Source organism: Neofelis nebulosa, chromosome 9 (assembly GCF_028018385.1).
Source record: "Neofelis nebulosa isolate mNeoNeb1 chromosome 9, mNeoNeb1.pri, whole genome shotgun sequence".
NCBI lineage: Eukaryota > Metazoa > Chordata > Mammalia > Carnivora > Felidae > Neofelis > Neofelis nebulosa.
The window spans coordinates 106,550,871-106,569,135 of NC_080790.1; the positions used below are offsets into that span (position 1 = coordinate 106,550,871).

The 18,265-nt window shown below is 40.1% G+C and overlaps 1 protein-coding gene across 13 annotated transcripts in view; it reads right to left on the minus strand.

The window, feature by feature from the left end:
- Positions 1 to 18,265, minus strand: part of PLCB4 (phospholipase C beta 4) — a 426,442-nt gene that overhangs the window by 244,908 nt on the left and 163,269 nt on the right. For all 13 annotated transcript variants that reach the window (XM_058684912.1, XM_058684909.1, XM_058684911.1 and 10 more), the window contains one exon: positions 13,154 to 13,214. The gene's annotated coding sequence lies outside the window, so the exon portion shown is untranslated. The remainder of the gene's footprint in view (positions 1 to 13,153; positions 13,215 to 18,265) is intronic.

The window sequence follows — 18,265 nt, forward strand, 5'->3', positions numbered from 1 at the left end:
TTCCATTGTATGCATACATCATAATATGTTTATCCATCACCTGTTGCTGGATATTTGGTTCTTTCCAAGTTTTGGTGTTATGACTAAAGCTGCTATGAACATTCATTTACAAGTCTTTGTAAGGACAGAAGTTTTCATTCTCTTGGGAAAGAAACCTAGGAGTGAAATTGAAGGAGTCATACTGTAAATGAATAACTTTCTAAGAATCTGCCAAATGATTTTTCTGTGGAAATGCACTAAAAATAAGTTTTTTTTGCTTTCCAGATTTACATTTTAATATTGGAACTTTCAGACCCTATACATCAGTTTTCCTTTCTCTGCCCCGTAAGATGCTCACGTGTTCTCGATCTCCATGAAAGTTCAGCGTGCTGGAGTCACCCCACAATGGGAGGCTGTTACACACAGCCTGTAAGGAACAACTGTTACACACAGCAATGCTTTTGTTTTTTAAATATGAGATACTGAGTGAATTGGGGAGGGTTCCCTTAACAGACTCCCATGTGGGTATGACTAGTAAATCTGGCGAGAAGGAAGGAACTTTTTTTTTTTAATGTTTATTTTTGAGAGGGGGGTGGAGAGAGAGAACGAGTGGGGGAGGGTCAGAGAGAGAGAAGGAGACACAGAATCTGAAGCAGGCTCCAGGTTCTGAGCTGTCAGCACAAAGCCCGACGTGGGGCTTGAACTCAAGAACTGGGAGATCATGACTTGAGTTGAAGTCGAATGCTCAACCGACTGAGCCACCCAGGCGCCCTGGAAATAACTCTCTTCTAAGAGAGTTTATATGAATCATATTCTCCCATATAAGGCATTAGAATTGAATTTGCTTGGGGCGCCTGGGTGGCGCAGTCGGTTAAGCGTCCGACTTCAGCCAGGTCACGATCTCGCGGTCCGTGAGTTCGAGCCCCGCGTCAGGCTCTGGGTTGATGGCTCGGAGCCTGGAGCCTGTTTCCGATTCTGTGTCTCCCTCTCTCTCTGCCCCTTCCCCGTTCATGCTCTGTCTCTCTCTGTCCCAAAAATAAATAAAAAATGTTGAAAAAAAAATTAAAAAAAAAAAAAAAAAAGAATTGAATTTGCTCAATATCCTCCCTACGGAAGACCTCAGAGATCCCATTTCTCCTGCTCCAGTTTCATGAGGCTGGTATCCATGAGAAAAAGCTGAAGGTTTCCACTAGACTACCTTATTTCCAGAGTATTCAATATTCTAAGTAGCATAAGGGAAGAAAACTGAGCTCTCACTTAGCATTCTCCCAATTAGGATCTCTCCCAGTGATTTGTCTAGACCAAGCCATGCAGGAAAGACAGATACGCATGGTTGAAATAAATGTTCTGATTAAACTATTCATCCCAAATTGGGAAGAATTACTGCTCACTCATAAATAAATGCACTTGCAATTCCTTTCCAAATTGTTATTTAATGATTTGTGAGGCCAGACCAAGTGTATTATGAATATAAAGTAAAAGAGGCCACAGAACTTTTACAGTCAGATAATCCTAGTCCAAGAGCCATTCACCTGAAAGGGTCTACTTCCCCACCTCTTCAATCTGGGCTAGACTGTGACTTGCCTTGGTGAACAGAACGTGGCAGAAATAATTGGGGTGTTTTTGCACCTACTCTCTCCCCCTTGCTCTCGCTCCATGTACTTTGCTACTGCCGTGTGAACAAGCCCAAGTCAGCCTGCTGGAAGGCAAGAGCCAAAGGAGGCGAAATGAGCCATTCCAGTTAATGCCATCTTAAAGCAGCCAATCCTCAGTATACCCAGAAGTTGACCACAGATTCTTTTTTTTCCAATATATGAAATTTATTGTCAAATTGGTTTCCATACAACACCCAGTGCTCATCCCAAAAGGTGCCCTCCTCAATACCCATCACCCACCCTCCCCTCCCTCCCACCCCCCATCAACCCTCAATTTGTAATCAGTTTTTAACAGTCTCTTATGCTTTGGCTCTCTCCCACTCTAACCTCTTTTTTTTTTCCTTCCCCTCCCCCATGGGTTTCTGTTAAGTTTCTCAGGATCCACATAAGAATGAAACCATATGGTATCTGTCTTTCTCTGTATGGCTTATTTCACTTAGCATCACACTCTCCAGTTCCATCCACGTTGCTACAAAAGGCCATATTTCATTCTTTCTCATTGCCACGTAGTATTCCAGATTCTTAAGTGAGCCCAATGGAGATCAGTAGAACTTCTCTGCCAAGGCCAGTCGACATTGCCAATCCACTCAATTGTGAGTTAAATAAATGGTCATTGGTTTAAGCCACTACATTTTGGTGGGGGGGGGGGGGGAGTAGTAGTCTGTTACAGCAAAGGCTAAGTGACACACTGATCACTAAGGGAAATAGCTTCTTTCCCATTAGCAGTGCATAGACTCTACTCCCACAACTTTTCCTTATCCCTCATGGCCCTGAGTCACGAAGTTCTGGCGTCCTACTTAACCTATGCCTGCCTTTACCTACACTGCCTGTAATGCGCTGAACAGTGTCTCCTCAAAAATTCTTATGTTGAAGCATTAACTGTCAAGTACCTAAGAATGGGATTGGATTTGGAGACAGGGCCTTCAAAGAGGTGATTCAACTGGAATGTGGTCATTAGGGTAAGCTTACCTAATCCAATCTGGCTGGTGCTCTTATAGAGAGAGGAAATGTGGACACAGACACCAAGGATGTGCAAGTATGGAGAAAAGTCCATGTGAAGATACAGCAAGATGGTGGCCATCTGCAGGCCAAAAACAAAAGCCTCAGGAGAAACCACTCCTGATGATACCTTCTAGCCTCTAGAATTGTGAGACAATAAATTTATGTTGTTTAAGCCACCCAGGCAGTGACATTTTGTTATGAGTGCCCTGGATGACTAATAACACGGTCTGGGGGTGGGGGGAGGGATGTGAAGTTTCCCATTTTTTTCCCTTGTAGTCACTCTTATAATTCCTTTCTTAAGCTTCAGTGAAAATCTTAAACACAAAGAATTATTGTAAAAAAGATTTTTAATGCATACTAAAGCTACCAAATAAAGTACAAAAATTAAGCCCATCACTTTTTGGGAAAGAAGTTACGCCCCACACTCTCATAGATGGCCTGGGTCTTTTGCCCAAAATCCCTTTCTTGCTACCTTGTTTTATTAGTCTAATACTTGTTCCTGTACACTTATTTGGGTTTTCCACTCAGTGCTTTAAATGATTTTATTAATACACATACATGTATATAGCCCACACACAATGCAGTCTGCTTCCAAACTCTTATTCTAATGAGGGTCAAACAGAAAACACATCTCTGTTTCTCATAGTTTCCTAGTGTGGAGTGTCTAGGGGTTAAAGCTGATTTCTCCAGCACCCACCCCGACCCCCTCCAAGAGCAATCTCTCAGCTTCTATTAGATGAGGACTTTGAGGGCCATCTGGAAATGCTTAAAAAGCAGTTGCCGAGGATTCACAGATAAGACTTATTTCCAAAAGGAAAATCCCACATATTCTCAAAGGAATGGACCAGAGGTCAAACACACTGGAAACAAATGTGAGTCACCCCAGCAACTGATCCCGGTAGAGTCACAAAATCACTCTCCCACCTCCTCATTCTTTCTACCTTCTGACTTCATGATTTTGATGCCTAGGTCAGAGTTTTCCTTTATAGGAGAGGTTTGTTGTTGTTGTTGTTGTTTTAATTGCTTATATAATTGAAGACCATGACTAATACAATTGAACATATGCACAAACCAGAAAACAGTATCTAGTTATCACAGCAAATAAGAGGTTGTACATTTGCTTTTTTCCAAAGGGCCCCTTAGAATTCTAATGAGCAGCTTTAACCCAATAGCCTGCATACTGGGTTTGCTTTGAATACCACCAATGCAGCTCTTGTCAATGTTCCTAAGGAATGATCTTAAGCAAGAAAAGCCTTTGGATTCTACCAGGCCTATAATAACCCCCCATGCAACTACATGACTATTCACTGGGTTGCTCCTTTGTCCTGAGGTGCAGTACCACAATTCAAGAATCACTACAGGACAAAACAGTAATAAAAGAGGAGGAGGAGTCCTGAGTGGACAAAACAACATTGGGGGAAAAAAAAGGCTGAAAGACTCACACTTCGTGATTTCAAAACTTACAACAACAAGGACACAGAAATCCCAACAATGTGATACTGGCATAAGAATAGGCATATAGAACAATAGACTCAATAAATAAACGCTTGAGACTCAATAAATAAATTCACACATTTGAGACTCAAAAAATAAATTTATACATCACAGCCAACTGATTGTCAACAATGCTGTATGATTTCACTCACATGTGGAATTAAAGAAACAAAACAAACGAACAAAGAAAAAAAGAGACAAACCAAAAAAAGGACACTTAACTACAAAGAACAAACTGATAGTTACCATTGGGGAGGTGGGTGGGGGGATGCATGAAAGAGGTGATGGTGATTAAGAGTACACTTATGGTAATGAGCAGTGAGTAATGTATGGAATTGTTTAATTACTGTATTATACACCCAAAACTAATAGAACACTGGATGTTAACTCTACTGAAAATAACATTTTTAAAGTAAGTAAAAATTAAAAAAAAAAAAAAGAATGCCAAGATCTTTCAATGGATAAAGAACAGTTTCTTCAATAAACAGTGCCAAGACAACTGGATATCCACATGTATAAGAATGAGGTTGGACCCTGACTTGACATTAAAAAAAATTCACTCAAAATGGATCAACGACATGGTTATAATAGCTTTAAACCACAAAATTCTCTGAAGAAAACATAAGAGTAAATCTTCATAATCTTGAATTTGGTGATGAATTCTTATATACAACAATGAGAGCAAGAGCAACAACAAAAAAGTGAATTCAACCTCATCAAAATTTTAAAAAAAATCTGTGCATCAAAAGACACTGTCAAGAAAGTAAAAAGACAACCTACAGAATGGGAGAGAGTATCTGTAAGCCATAGATCTGATATGAATCACGTATAAAGAACTTTTATCAAAGGGCAATCAACCTACTTAAAAAATGGGTAAAGGACTTGAACAAACAAATCCCCAAAGAAGGTAAACAAATAGCCAACCACCTCATGAAAAGATGCACATCATTAGTCATCAGGGAATGCAAATCAAAACCACATGTGGTATAATTCCATACCCATTAAGATGGCTGTAATAAAAAGAAAAGGAAAATAGGTGTTGGCGAGGATGTGGAAAAATCATAACTCTCTTACATTGCTGGTGGGAATGCAAAATGGCACAGCTACTGTACAGAAGAGTGTTATAATTCTTCAAAACATTAAATTCAGAATTAAAACAGGACTCAGAAATTCCATTCGATACCCAAAGCAACTGAAAGGACTCAAATACATACACATATGTGCAAAGCAGCACTATTCACAATAGCCAAAGATGAAAACAGCCCAATTGCCCATTAATGGATGAATGAACAAATTATGGTACACACATACAACAGATGTTATTGTTCAGCTATGACAAGGAACGACGTACTGACATATGTAATATAACATAGGTGAATTTTTAAAACATTGCATCCAGTGGAAAAAAAGCCAGACATAAAAGGTCTCATATATGATTCCATTCATATGAAATATCCAATAGCAGAATGGTGGTTGCCAGGCACTGCAGAAGGGGAAAGTGGGGAGTAACTGTTTAATGACTGTGGAATTTTTTGGGGGGGTGATGAAAATATCTTGGAACTAGATAAAGGTGGTGGCAGTTGCACAAGACTGTGAATGCACTAAAGGACAAAGGATTGTTCCCTTTCAAATGGTTAATTTTGGTTGTGTGAATTTCATTTAGGAGGAAGAGGAGGAGGAAAAGGGGAGGAGGAGAAGGGGGAGGAGGAGAAGGAGGAGGAGGAGGAGGAGAAGAAAGAAGAAGAAAGAAGAAAGAAGAAGAAAGAAGAAAGAAGAAGATGACGACGACGACAAGAGGCAAAGTAGCCACGTCTTTAAGACCGAAGCCCCTGAGGATGGCAGAAAGGTGCACCAGAAGAGACAGTGGTATTGGCAAATGTGGATGGAGGAAGCAGCAGAAATACTGCCAACACATGAAAAGAAGATGGTTCAATATAGGGATGGTCTTCCTCACAGAAGAGCAGCATCTGTGCATAGTCTGGAATCCACAGAAAAGTCACTTTGTAGAGTGCCAGAGGGCACAGCACCCCTGGGTAGGAGGTCCTTAAAGTAAGGACAAAATGGTATCTGAGTTCCTCAAGGCTGGTCCTTTGCAGACTGTTTATTCCTTTACTTTTGTACTGAACAAAGAGCATAGGGCTACAGAGGCGCACAAAGAGGTCAGCCAGTTAAGTAGCAACCAGTCTGAAGCCTCAGCAACATCCACAGGAAAGGAAAACACGAAGAACATACGGAGTATAAGACAGGTCCCATACACGCACCATCTCATCCTTAGGAGAGCTTACAGGATCATCTCCTATAAAGACTTCCAAAACCCACGAATCGGGCAACAGTCTGCTTGCTCATTTTCCAGATGGGAAAACCAAGGCCCCAGGTTTCAGAGTTCCCATTCTGACTCCAACACCACCATGTGTCCACCCAGGTGAGAAAGTACAGAGGTCACCAGGAACAAGTAAACTTCTAATTGCTTAGGGACGTGGGTTTGACTTCTATTTTTCTATCAGTCCTGCAGGGACTCTTTGACATATCTCCGATGAGAAAATGGGCTGCACCTACCCAAATTCTAGACTGCTATATTATTACTCAAGGAGTAGGAAAACCACTACCATCACAGGAGCTTCTTGCTGCTAACTTTTTCTGAGTACTGCCTTCTCCCAGCTACCTGAATGCTCACTGTTAAACCGCAGGTCCTCTGGCCACACAGGAAGAAGGGTCAGCAGATCCTGTTAGCATTTTCACCAACCGAGCCACCGGGGTCCTCTTCCAACTGCTCTCCTCCTGCTTTTGTGACACTGAATCCGCCCCCACCCACGACAGGGGCCACAAAATACAGCAAGAAATGAAGCAGTTGATCTGTGAGGTGGTTATGGCCCAAGGTCACAAGCTGGTTCCTCTCCTGGGAGGGTTTATTTTAGTCCTCAGGCCTCAGTAAATAGCCCTTTCCCACCTGAGGACAGCAGACCAGATGCCTTGCTCCTGTTTTCATTTCAGAAAAGTAGGTAAGGAGTTTTTAAATGCAGCCATTTCCACTGGGCTTTTGCCATTTTGTTGATATAGCACAAAAGTGTACAAAGACTGGGGAGCTCTACTGAATTTATTTTTTCCCTCCCTTTTACAGAAACAAACCAAACAAAGTAAATATTTACATTTGGCAGGGGGAAAAATCCATATTTCACATCTGGAAAAGCCTCTGTATGCCCAACTCAAAATGGGTGTCTGTAACACTGAGGGGAGAAGTTCTTGCTGTCATGACCACTCAGGTTTTTGGGAAATGACACAAAGAAACAATTTTAATGTCATAATGACTTCAACAGCAGCATTCTCATGAGCTACATGTGAAAAGCCCAATCCATGAAATGGCCAGCTGGCCATTCATTGCCTAAGCAGAAGACTTTAGAGTCTTCTTAAGGGCAGCCCAGTCTAGCTGACCAGGGAAGGGAAAGGGAGAGAGCCACTGTGCAGAAACGTGCCCAGTAATGAGTGGTCTCTTCATCCTAGAGCATTCCCAGATCATGGCAAAGAGGTTGAGATGTGTATAGTATAGGAGAGGGTCCCTGTGGCAGATGGTATTTCTAACATTCTCTTCACACAATGGGACTTTAACACTCCTTCCACTGAGAGGTGGGCTTTTAAGTCTCCTCCCCCTTAAAACTGGGCAAGTTTGTGATTCACCTATTACCAAATAATATGACGGACATGATGCAGCATGACTTCCAAGGTCAAGTCATAAAGTGATGCTGCTTCCAGCTTGTCAGCTGGAATCATCTTGCCAGAGCCCACGTAAGCCTTCTGGCTGCCCTGAGGCCGCCATGCTGTGAGGAGGCCCACAGTTGCCCGTGAAGAAAGACCATCTGGAGAAATCCTGAATCTATATTAAGAGAGAGGGGGGCAAGTAAGCCATCAGCTCCTCCAGCCTCTTGCTCTTTCAGCTTCAGAGGCCATCTGAATACAACCGCTGGAGTGACCCCAAGCCAGAAGTGCACAACAGAACCCACCCAAACCCCTGACCCACAGAAGTGAGTGAGTGCTGCTGTTTCAAGCCGCTACATTCTGAAGTGATTTCTTACACAACGATAAATAACTAAAACAGACCCCAGCATATAAACTGCATCATCAGATACCTTACTCCATACACTGGAAAATGCAAGTTTTGAACTGGGTCACAATCTAGCACCACCTTCCATTCTTACTGTGTATTTAGTACTCCAGCCTCATTGGTTTCCATGCAAGTACCCCAAATTTTTTAGAACCTTCTTCCCTAACACACATTATGTACATATACACATCTTTCCATTACCCAAGACTCCATCCTTTCCTCTTTAGAATCCTTCCACATACTACCGTTCATTCATGATGCTTTTTCCTCTAAAAAGTGATACTAGAATTCCACACTCCTGAAGGTTATTAGTGACAGCTTACCTGCCAAACCCAATCGTTTTAACCATACTCCACAGGTATAGGACATTGGCTCATTAAGGGAAAGTCAGCTCACTTTCTCTGGAAAACAGTACTGCCTCATTTCTTTATTGAGCAGGGTTACCAGGGCGATTCAGGAGCCCTAACAAAGTCTTATCTCAAAGGAAGTAAGCCTGTTACCAGAGTTTTTCTAGAACATTCTGAAGTTGCTCAGTGCCACTAGCCAAATGTGGCTTCTGAGGACTTGAAATATGGCTGGTCTGAACTGAGATTTAAGTACAAAATATACACCAGATTAAAGAAATGTAAAATCTCAATACTGTTTATATTAATTAAATGTTAAAATAATAATTAGGATGTACTAGGCTAAATAGATTATTAAAATTAACTTCAGCTGTGATCCTAGACTTTCCAGCCTCCAGCTCAGGCTGCTATAACAACCAATTCCTTTTTACTTTTTTAATGAGGCCACAAGAAAAATTGGAATCGCATATGCTGCTCACATATTTCTATTGGATCACACTTTTGTGCTCTACTGAATTAAAGGTACCCAAGGAAACACCATATATATTTCCCTAAAAACTCCATACAAAAAAATACTCTTAAAGGCAAAGGTGAAATATTAAGGAATACAATTAAAAAGGATGGTTAAGAGAGAATGAAAACTAACAATTAGTGTGTATGCTCAGAAATGCTGCTAGCAAGAATAAGTTACAATCATACAGTCAGACAATATCCTTGCCTCCTGGTTCAGGGCACTGAAATCATTATTCAAGCTGACATGCATCTAAGGAAAGCTTTGAGATTTCAGAATTTATTATTTTTTTAAGTCAAATATATGTAGAAATTTTACTCACTGCAAATTACCTAGGTATCTCTCTGCACTGCAATCTCTTTCGGACTTAAAAATATTTGAAGCAGTAGCTTATTAACTTCCCTGGGGAAGAAAGTGAATTTAAGGTGCTTCTTGAAATGCAGAAAACTTGTACCAGGAAATATATGGCTGAAAGTCTTAAGGGATGACAAGTAGGTCTGTAGGAGTGAAGGAATGACATGGCATTTAATGACATGGTTGCTGCTAGGTAGAACAGACACTCCCATGTCCTGTCACCACTGGGTCCCTTTTAGCTGTCCTGTGTGCCCATCTCCTGGGTTGTATGTGCTTTGCTTCTAAGAGATGACACTTGCAATTTTTTTAATTTTTGAGAGAGAGTGTGTATGTGTGCACCCGTGCAAGCAGGGGAGGAGCAGAAAGAGAGGAGACACAGAATCTGAAGCAGGAGCACAGTCTGATGTGGGGCTGGAACCCACAAACCATGAGATCATGACCTGAGTCAAAGTCGGGGGCTTAACCAACTGAGCCACGCAGGTACCCCGGCACTTGCAGATTTCTTAAGAGGAATATCCCTTAACTATTGGAGCTGCTTCCTCAGCAGATGCAAAGACCCCAAATGCTCTCAAATTCACAGCCTCCCCCCAAACCAGTCCACAGCCAATGGTTGCTGCAAGGATGGGGAAGCTGGGCCCCTTGCTCTGGGGCAGAAGGAAGTGGTTCTCAGGAGCAAGTATGCTTCAGAGTTCCTCCAGGATCACGGCTGAGACAAGGACTTTGCTCGGAAAAATCCCCCTGCTTCCTTCTTCCTTGTCCCTCTCCAACTCACTTGTTTCTCCTGGGAGCACTCCCTTAATAAGACACTCGTGCAAAAATCCCTCATCTCAAGTCTGCTTCTGGGGAGCTCAGCCAGACTCTTGTCATGCATGAATGGGCTCTAAGAAAACATGAAACCAGATTCTTGTTGTACCACAAATAAGAGCTTCTATGTATAATACTTAAGAGTTCAAAATAACTGCACTATCCACAATTTACGAAGAATCATCTTTGTTCCCGAAGAGCACTGCAGCAACCCTAGGACACAGGTCTTAGATCTAATAAATTAATTAATTAAAAAATAAAATATAAATAAATAAATAAATAATAAAATAATAGCTGGTACCATACATATAAACATACGGCTGTCACTATATATCTATGCCTATACCTCCAGCTGCAAGACACATTAGGACAGCCTGGAAGGCTCCAAAGTAGAGGCAAAAGGAAAAAGAAGTCAACGTTAAAGTTTGGGGAGTTTCATACCTGACGATAACAGTGTACATTCTGTATATAATCAATATTTAATAAAAAACAATTTAAAATCATTCAGAAAGCAAGGAGCCCCAAATTTAGGTAAATCTTCCAAATTTCAATACTGCAGGAAAGAAGGTATCAAGGGTTGTTTTCTTTCTTTCCATGATATTTGAAGACCACCTTTGGTTTGACTTATAAATTCTTCTTTACCAAGAGTCATCTTGAAGCTAGAAATATAATGGCAAGAATAATCCAAAAATAGTCATTTTGCTCTCTATGTAAATATTTTCTATTTTAGGAGTTTAAGCCTAACACTGCTAAAAAGCCAAGTTGAATGGGACATAAATAAGAATATACACTTTGTACCATTACAGGAATTAAAATATATTCTGAATACCTATGGTGCAAGCAACAGGCTTAACACAAATGCTTAGAACTAATGTACAGTCATAGGTACTCATGATGGGAATCACAGAGAAATAAAGCAGGTGTGCAAGATAAAACCAGAAGACTTCCAGCTCCCAGGTCTAGAGGTTTCCAATTTTGAATATGGAAAGACATTATAAAAGAACAAGATTTCAATTCAATGTGAAAATGAAATGCCTCATAATACAAGATACTCAACAACTGAATGTTGCTAGAGTTGAGCTTTTTTATTTTTATTTTATTTTTTATTTTTATTAATTTTTTTTAACGTTCATTTATTTTTGAGACAGAGAGAGAGAGCATGAATGGGGGAGGGTCAGAGAGAGGGAGACACAGAATCTGAAACAGGCTCCAGGCTCTGAGCTGTCAGCACAGAGCCCGACGCGGGGCTCGAACTCACAGACCGCGGGATCATGACCTAAGCCGAAGTCGGCCGCTTAACCGACTGAGCCACCCAGGTGCCCCGAGCTTTTTTAATAGAGGATGGAGGAAAATAAATTCTCTCTTTGGGAGGAAGGCAAGACTAAGGTAAGGGTAACCACCACCTGGTGACATGTGGGGCACTGGGTCCAATCAGGTCCTATTTGAAGAGGGAATGGAAAAAGAGCCCACATACTCTATTAGCTGTCTTGGGACCCAAGTCCATCCAGTCTTTGTAAAATCCAGTGCCTGGCATTTATACCACTTCATATGGAAAAACTTCTTCTTGGAACTTAAAATGTTTCACAAACAACTTCTAAGCTATGTTTTTAAACTTCTGAATCAAGTGTTTATTTTCACCACACACATAATTCATTTATAATAAGCCGATGAAAATGATCTCTTATTTAAGAATAACAACTATTGCACAGCAAAAGCAAACAGTCCAAAAAGAATGTAATAAAGGCTAAAAAGCAGATGTCATGCCTATCATGATTTAAAATCCCTAGAGAATTATTTAGAAACCCCTACCCCAACTCTGGTTTTCCTGCTAAAACATAGTTTATGAATCATCCATGGGAAGCAGTAAAACACAGTGCACTCAACTAAAAATAGGTAGGGGCACTCAATAATAAGTCTACTCTCTTGATAGTCTTGTGTCACCATTAAATACTGATCACTTAGAGAAGTGTGATTCTTCTCTCCCCTCACAGAAAGGCTGGAAAAAAATCAGCCACAGACCCTGCTGGAAGGTAACAGAGTGTGTGACAGGACTTGCAACGTGGTGAAAAAAGTAACATTGATTTAAAATGCCTGTAAGCTGGGGTTCACCTCTCAGGATGAACAGTGAAGTTGCTGGTTATTTTTTATCATGCATCACTATAAAATGACTTCTTGCCTGTTGAAGAAATGATACATAGTCCAAGCGTTTCCCTTATAACATAGGACTCTCTACAAAAAGTCCTATATAAGTTCCTACAGAAGTTATAAAAATAGGAATTTGATTAAGAAGTCAGAAGAAAACTCATATTAATCAAGATCCTGGCTCTAGAATAAAGCATTGGCAACCTCTAGTTTATAAATAAAAATAATTGGCCACATAGAGCTATTATTGGCCCCCATTTCAGCATTTCTTTAGAGATTTATAAAATGGAACTTAGAGAGGCACTGGGAGAATTTATTTGTCATTTCCACAGGTAGTTCCCACAGAATGGATGGTGGATTCTAGCTGACAATGAGGGTAATTGTGATTTTTTTCCACATTTGTGGGAATCTTCCTAAACATTATCTGCATGGGACTGAATACAAGTCCTACATTTTTCCTCAGAAATAACTGCAGAGAACAGGAACTTAAATGATATCTAATGGCTCACTAAATGCCGGCAATACTACCACAGACAGCGAGGAGAAAAGCTAGTGAAGGGTGAAGTGCCCTAGGTTGGTGGAATGAATGAACTGGAATCTGGAAAATTCCAGGGGACTGATGCTCCATTGCACGAAGGAAAGTAGCTGTCAATCAGTTTTGAGGGGCACTTCAGGGTGGACATCGGTATAAATGAAGGGGGATTCACCTTACAGATGCTAAGTTCTAGAACCCCACAACTAGAAACTCTACCACAGCATGCAGAATACTCACCAGGCAGATGTGGAAGGGACTGCAAGTGATGTCCACTTAGTTCAACTCACAGAGCCGTCCTCTGTGAAGCAAGCAGACACAGAGCAGTGAAAAATCAATGAGAGGAACCTTTAGGATTCTCATGTAAGGAACAGCTTGTGCACTTCAAAATCAGAATCTATAATATTAAACACACACACACACATCAGAAAGGCACATTAATACATTAGTGACATTACTTTCCAAATGAACAAAAACACACAGTCATCAAATCAGAAATGTTACCGCTACGCCAGCCTACAGGGTTTATAGATCCTCTTCGCTGTGCTGATCTACTGTTCAACCTCTTACCGTGATAATTAAGGAACAGTTGAACAAGACCATCTAAGATCTTTTAGAATATAAATCTTTTCCTGATTAACAGTCAAATGTCCTTAGATGAACTGTAAGAAAAAGTTTGCCACTTCGATGAAGAACAGTGCTGAACACCTAAGATTTATAACGGATTTGCATCTTTCTACAAAAAGTGTATTTTTGCTACATGTTTTTTGTTGTCTTTGTTAACAAGTTGGTGATGTAGATTCTGGATTTGACATTAGATTTCTGGTTTGGTGGAAATTTAGATTTTGAGATCTTTCCAAGGTGGGGTTGGGAGGGGTGGGAAGTTCCAGGTGGTATCAGAAGTATACAGAAGTTAAAAGCAAATCCATTCGCATTTGGGAGGAGCAGAGGTGGAAAATTTGGCAATTGAGGGGCACCTGGGTGGCTCAGTCAGTTAAGCATCCGACTTCAGCTCAGGTCATGATCTTGTGGTTCATGAGTTCAAACCCTGCGTTGGGCTCTATGCTGAGAGCTTGGAGCCTGGCGCCTGGTTTAGATTCTCTGTCTCCCTCTCCCTGCCACCTCCCTGACTCATGCTCTGTCTCTCCCTCTCTCTCTGCCCCTCCCCACTCATTCCCTGTCTCTGCCTCTCAAAAGTAAACATTAAAAAATTTTTTTAAAGAAAATTGGCAATTGAAACATGGGAAAATGACGTCTGTAAAACGTGAACTGCGTTATTGAGAAAGTCATCATCGATGTATAGAGATGTCTACAGTAAGGTTCTAGGTAGGATGGTTCATCCATGATGCAAGACTATATGCCATTAAAAAGAAAGAAGCAGGACACCTGGGTGGCTGAGTTGGTTGGACGCCCGACTTTGGTTCAGGTCATGATCTCAGGGTTCAGAAGATCAAGTCCCATATCGGGCTTGTTGCTGTCAGCACAGAGTCCACTTCAGATCCTCTGTATCTACACCCCCCGCACCCCCCTCAAAACTAAAAATACAAACACATTAAAAAAAAAAACAGTTGGATCTATATGTACAGATTTAAAAAAATCAGGTCACAGTATTAATTTTTAAAAACTCAAGTAGTTGAGTAATATGCGTACTATGACCCCAATGTGTTAAAACAAACCTCGCTAACCTATGTGTAAATCCTATTAGATGCAGAGAATGTATCTGGAGGGATAACAAGAAACTTGAGTGTAGCTGTCCCAGAACTGGTGCTGAAGGACATAAGAGGAAAAAAAAAAAAAAAAAAAAAAAAAAAAGGACCTTTGCATTTTAACCTAACATTTTACCATTGTGTGCTATTTTACCACGAAACCTGTTACTTTTATAATTGAAAGTGAAAAACAATCCAATTCATCCCAAATTTTCTAGAAGAACAAAATATTCCATTTTAAAAATACAGAAATAGAGAATATCTAGTATCATGTGCATTTGTTTATTGATTTAGCAAATATTTACTCTGACCCAGGCTCTAGGCATGAATTGTATCATATATAATCCACATAAACACTCTAAAATGTATATACTGTGATTATTCACATTTTATAGAAGAGAAAACTCAGAAATGACTCTTCAGAAATCACACAGAGCTGGAATTCAACCCCAGGCACCTTGACACGTATTTAGCCTCTATGGAACTGCCTCCTCCATGACACGCACCCTGTTTTCATATTAAATTTATATTTGTAATGAAGTATTGTAAGAAAGTATTGAAAACCATCACAGCTATCCCTAGCACCTTGCTCAGTGTCTAGCATATTAGTGTGCTCAGGAAATCTTCATTGAACAGGTGAATAATTGGGTGGCCTGCCGATAGCCAGGAACTTCAACTACATAACTATGTTATGCCTCTTGGGACTATGAAACAAAGCAGAGTTCCAGAAACACTCATTGATTAAAGACCCTACTGTACCACGCTCCTCATTTTGAGAAACTATTTGCCACCCAAGTCCTTCTGTAACAAAAGACTTAAAGACAAGATGTGTTTTTCCTCTGCCTTCTCTAATTCCCTAGGGACAACCCATCGTTCCATACACCTTTCTAATTCTGTGCGTGGCTAGGATACTGCAACATTTGAGGAAGTCAGTGATGAAATACTTAACCACAAAGGAGTGAAATGGTCTAAACAGTTTGTCATGAACTAGCTATTGGCATATGGCAGATGAACTTCTATAACTGACTTAGTGTCACAGTCATATATGAATCAAGGCCTCAACTTACCGCCTTTTTCATTCTAACATTACTCCAGGTGTTAAAGAGTACAAATGAGTTCTTGGTAAAAGAGAGACTGTGTGTGTAGAAGTCTCTGGATGTCTGTGTTTATGTGTGTCTTTGCATATGCTTTTGGTCTATTCTTCTGTAACACAGAAAGAAATCTAATAGACAAAATTCCCAAATATTAGAAACCTATTGGTGCTGGTAAACAAAAGCTGGTTTTCATTCAATAAGGGTGGCAGCATTATTCCATGTGGAAAGAATCGACTCAACAAATGGTGCTGGGACAACTGGACATCTACATGCAAAGGAATGAAGGTGGATCCCTACCTCACATTATACACAAAAATCAGCTCAAAATGGATCACACATGTAAATATCAGAACCCAAACTATAAAACTAAGGAGTAAATATAATACAGGAATAAATCTTTGTGACCTTGGGTTAGGCAACAGTTTCATAGATCTGGGACCAAAAGCACAAACAATGAAAGAAAATATTTGACTTCATCAAATTAAAAAATTTTGTGCTTAAAAGATCACTTTCAAAAAAGTGAAAAGACAACCCACACAATGGAAAAAGATTTTTGCAAATCACTTATCTAATACAGGACTTGTATCCAGAGTATGTTAAGAACTATTTCAAATCAACAATAAAAAGACAAAAAAACTCAATTTAGAAACGGTAAGTGATCTAAATAGATATTTCTCAAAAAAAGATACACAAATACACAAATCATCTGAAAAATCCAAGTTAAAAACCACAATAAGCTATTACTTCACCCCCACTAGGATAATTATAATTGGAAGACAGATTACAAGCGTTAATGAGAATTCGGAAAAATCAGAATGCTTGTACATTACTTGCGGGAATAAAATGGTATAGCCACTTTTGAAAGTAGTCTAGCAGTTCTTCAAATGGTTAAACATAAAATTACCATATGGCCCAGTAACTCCACCCTAGGCCGGTACCCAAGAGTAATAAAAACATATGTCCATATAAAAAGATTACATGTACTTTTTCATAGCAGCATTATCCATAATGGCCAAAAAGTAGAAACAATCCCAAAGCCCATTTACTGATCAATGGATACACAAAATGCAGATGGAATACAACCGAATGTTATTCAGCAGTAAAAGAATGCAACAGGGATACATATCATACATACATATATATCATACATACATATCATGGACAAACTTTAGAAAGCATTATACTAAATGAGAGAAACCAGTTACAAAATACCACATGTTGTAGGATTCTGTGTATATGAAATATCCTATTCTAGGCAAATCCATAGAAGACAGATTGGCGGTTGTGTAGGACTGAAGGGGCAGGGAAGACAGTCAATGCTCCTGGACACAAGCAATCCTAGTGTTCTTACGTTACACCATGGCAGTGGTTGCACAACTCTAAATATACAAAAAAAAAAAAAACCCCAATCGTACATTTTAATGGGTGGACTTTATGGTACGTAAACTGTATTTCATTAAAGCTTTCTTTTTAAAGACTGCATTTCAGTGAGTCTACCCATGAATACTCGTTGGCTTCTTTCAAAAACGACAGAACACTTCTTCACACTGCTCAAGGAAACCCAGTAAGTGGTGAATATTTACACTTCTACAATATTTGCTATCACAGTTCTCCACGGATACCTTGTGATGGGAAACACAATTGCATTTCACTCTCACCAAAGAGAAGCACATGCACGGAACTACTTCCAAACCGTAACAAAGCACCAACATCTTACTGCAAACCACCAGTAACGACAGGCCACAGCATTTAGACTTATTAGCATTAGAGTCTTATTTCAAAGCAACAGGGACGCTGTAGCCGAGGGTCAAGTTTTGATTTCTCAGTAGATGGGGATAAAAATGTGCAAGTATTTGAGGGTGACAATGCCAGGCCTGTTTTTGTACATCTATATATTGAACACAGAAGGACTGGCATTTAATGCCCTTTCTGAGACATTCAATATCAGGATTTTGTTTTCAAATGAAGAATAACTTGGCAAGACTGAACCAAAACAGATTCATTGCTCTTTGATCTGCTCTCGAACATGGAAATTGTTTTGTAAACAGTGTTTGAGAATACTCACGTCAGCAAGCGTATAGCATCACAAACCACCTCAAACCTTTGTTGCTTAAAACATGTAACTATTTTGGTTCACATAGTGATCTCAAGTTTGCAAGAATGGCAAGAGGTCAGAACCCAACACACTAGCCTCTGCTGCGTCATATGCACTAACGTGGCTTTGGGCAAAGCTAGTCACACGGTCAAGCCCAGCTATAAAGGATGGAGAAAGTCTCACCCATTAGTGGGACACTGCACATAACAAGGGCATAGGTGCAGGGAAGGGAAGACTTTGTGGCCATTTTTTACAATCTATCACAGCAGTGTGTCGTAACATGAAACACATTGCCATTAAGGGTCCATAGAGAAATATCTTACAATAGATTACAGTTTATTATTAATGGCGTAGCTTACATGTAAAATACAGTTAACTTACAATGGTACACGGAGAGCTAATGTACAACTGCACATATATTAAGACTTATCTTCTCTTTATGGAAAATGTCATTTTT